This window comes from Arachis hypogaea, chromosome 5 (genome assembly GCF_003086295.3).
Source record: "Arachis hypogaea cultivar Tifrunner chromosome 5, arahy.Tifrunner.gnm2.J5K5, whole genome shotgun sequence".
NCBI lineage: Eukaryota > Viridiplantae > Streptophyta > Magnoliopsida > Fabales > Fabaceae > Arachis > Arachis hypogaea.
In genome coordinates, this window is record NC_092040.1 from 64550091 (window position 1) to 64553444 (window position 3354).

General features: G+C 37.0%; 1 long non-coding RNA gene across 1 annotated transcript; it reads right to left on the reverse strand.

The window, feature by feature from the left end:
• Positions 1 to 2225: 2225 nt before the first annotated feature.
• Positions 2226 to 2775, reverse strand: LOC140184588 (uncharacterized). Its single transcript, XR_011881665.1, has 3 exons — positions 2552 to 2775; positions 2403 to 2471; positions 2226 to 2290 (listed from the first exon to the last, which is right to left on the reverse strand). It is a non-coding gene; the product is annotated as an uncharacterized lncRNA (long non-coding RNA).
• Positions 2776 to 3354: the final 579 nt, after the last annotated feature.

Here is a 3354-nt window from a genome sequence, read left to right on the forward strand (position 1 = left end):
CTTCCAAAAATGCAGAAGTTAGGGCAGGAAACTGGTAGGTGAGTTTCGAGATCTTACCAGCAAAATCTAGATAAAAAGGAAGAGCTTGTCAAGAGCTTCGCGTGACCACAAACGGCTTGTCAATCGGAGTTCCGTAGCTCAAGTTACAAGCAAATGAAGGTGAGAGTGAATAGTGCTCTTTCTTCTCCCTCTTCTCCCATAGCAGCTGCACCCCCCTTCTTCAAAATGAAGTGGAATGGGCTGAAACACTCATTAAATGAGCATATATATGTTGGGCCTTGGGTCTGGTCCAATCCGTTAGCGTTTTAGGTCCGTTTAACCTACTTTGGGCCAAAATCTTTAAGATTAGTGCCCGGTTTTTAATTCAAAATTATTTTTGTCCTTTCAAAACAAAAAATCAATTTTCAAAATCTTATTTTCCTAAAAATGCGGTACTGGACAGACTAGAGCCAGTACTGCCATCTTAAGCTCCAGTACACATTTTTACAAAAACTTTTCAAAAAAGATACAATTTCCAACTCAGTAAAATTTATTGAAATCAAATTTCACCTTCATATATTCAAATTAAAACTTCTAAATTTTGAATCTATTCCTGACACTAAAATTATTTTATTAAAATGATTTTAGAATGTAAAAACTCCAGTTCTTACAAAGATCACTCACTAATGTTTCACCACACCGATTCTAAGGTTTAAACCAGCCAAATCACGACAACCCGTTCAGTAGACTCTCTTTGCACCTCTGTATTCGAGGATTTCACAGCAACGTTTCAGCTTTCAAGTATTTTAAGGAACATTAGGAGTTACTTGAGGAGTAGGAGTATAATTCACGGGAATGAAATCAAGGGACACAAACCACAAGGGGCAAACTTGTCATTAAAATTTATTTTTGGTGCCAAAGGTCCATTTTAAAACAAGCATGAACTTTGGGAACGATTTTGTTTGCAAAAAAACTTGGGGACGAAACAAATTTTCGGAGTCTATGTTAAGGACAAAAACATACTTAACTCTAAATGAAAATATCAATTTTTTGTATAAGTTGCATTTAAAACTAGTTTGTTACCTTGGGTTATTGGTAGGGGTGGCAAGCAGGGAATTCCTCCCAGCCTCGCCTAGTGAGGCGGTCCTAAAATCACACTCCGTCCCGCCTAACTACAGGCTAGCGGGATAAACCCGCCAAAACTCCTCTTTTTTACTATTAACTATTAAATTATATATATAATTTCACAATCATTTTAATAAATTTATAATTTATAAAGGTATAAAAAAATTATAATTTTTATATTCACAAACATTAAAGTCTTTGTAATTATAAATATCTAATAAACATAATTTATAAACCATGTTTTCATCCAAAACATAATTATAAATCTTGTTTTCAAATCAAAATAAACATAATCCAAAGCATAATTATAAATATTGTCTCCAAAACAAAATAAACATAATCCAAAACACTCAATTTTCATCTTTATTCTCTTGTAAGTTTGGTTGGTAGAAGTTAGGTTTTGGCCAAAAATTTACAAAAATACCCCTTACCAAAAAAACACTAAGCCCGATGAGGAAGCCTGTCCTGCCCCGCCAAAGCCCGCGGTTTAAGCGGTGCAGGTTAAGTGGGCTTTTGCTATTTGGCGGTCCCAATTTTTCAGTCCGGCCCATCTTTTTTGGCAGGTTACACAGGTCGGGCCGGTAAATTTAGGCCCGTTTGCTACCCCTAGTTACTGGTTAATGTATTTAACCAAAACCAAATTTATGGTTAACTGAAACTAAGTTTAATTTTTTGCTAGCTTTGACTAGGGGTGTTCGCGGTGCGGTTTGGTTCGGTTTTTGAGAGAAAAGCCATCTGATCCAATCATTTAATTAAACTGCGGTTCGGTTTGGTTCGGTTTTTTATCAAGGCCATCCGAACCAAACCAAACCAATTAAAATCGGTTTGGTTTGGTTCGGTTTGTTCAGTTTTTCAATCAATTCAAAAAAAATACTGCCATACTATTTCACAAAGTCATAAAATTGAAATCGACAAACGCAAATACACAATAGCTAACAAAGTCTTGATCCAATGAAATTTATCGACAAAAGGAATTCAAATAAATTGTACAATTTTTGGGCCATACTCATGTAAACAACGTAGTTGTACAGGGCTGACTTAAATATCTACTCAGGATTCAAGAAACAGCACAAAAACCAGTTTAATTCTCTTGTATAAAGAGGACAGAGCTTATACTTTAGGCAAAGTGTTTATGTTCCCTAAGGATGAAGGAATCTCTTCGTCGAATTGATTGTCTTCCAAGTGCCTTTAAATACGATAATAATATCCAGATAGTGAGCTTCATGGCATGAATACATCAAAGTTCTCTGATTTCAAACATTTAGATCATGGAATTGCATACAAAATGAGTTACTTACAATGTTTCTAACAGTGTTAGTGAACCTAGGTCAGGAATGTGCCTTGACAAATTGTTATTCCCAAGCCAGCTACAGAGAAGCAATGATTTTCCAATTAGAACTTGTAAATACCAGAGTCAATGAACTGAGATTTAGAGTTAAGCACTTACATATTAGTCAGAGCTGTCATATTGGCAACAAAAGGAGACAAAGATCCTGAAAGCTCCATACTTGTCAACAACAACAAATAAATTAAAATCTAGCAAAAACACAACAACAAATAAATTAAAAACCAACAACAATACCAGCAACAAAGAATAAAGTAATTCAGCAAAAGTAATTCAACCAACAATCAACAATAATACACAGATTTCAAATCTGCTCCAAATTTAATTCTTCAAATATGCTTCAAATCTAATTTCAATATCTTCCTATCAAGATCCAGAACCAATTTATCTGATTTCAAATCTGATTTCTTACTACATCACTTCAAAAGTTTCTTTTTATTTTATATTATTCTTCCAAAAAAACTAATAATAACCAGAAGCAGTTTATATTATTTTTTCAACAATACCAAGCTACCAACAATACAAACAGGAGCACTTTCAGTAATTCAAAACAGAAATTAGTCAAATTACATACCTGACTCGGTGACTCCGACTCCATATCTGACTTGAATCGGTGGCTGGGTCGGAGGTGCTAAGTTGTGGGTGGCCAGAAATGCTACTGTGTGGTGGCGTGATGCTGTGCTGGGTGACTGGGTGGTGCTATGCTACTGCTGGGTGCGAGGGTGGTGTTGGGCTGCTCACTGCTGGCTGGGGTTGGGGCTTCGTTGTGCTCTGTCCGCGAGGAGGTCCAGGGAGCAATTGGAGGAAGGTTCAGAGGCGCTAGGGGGGAGAGTTCGGCGGCGCTGCAAGGTGGTGGGAGGAACGGTCTCGCCGGTGCTAGGTGGGTTCGCCGCAGGCCTCGAGAG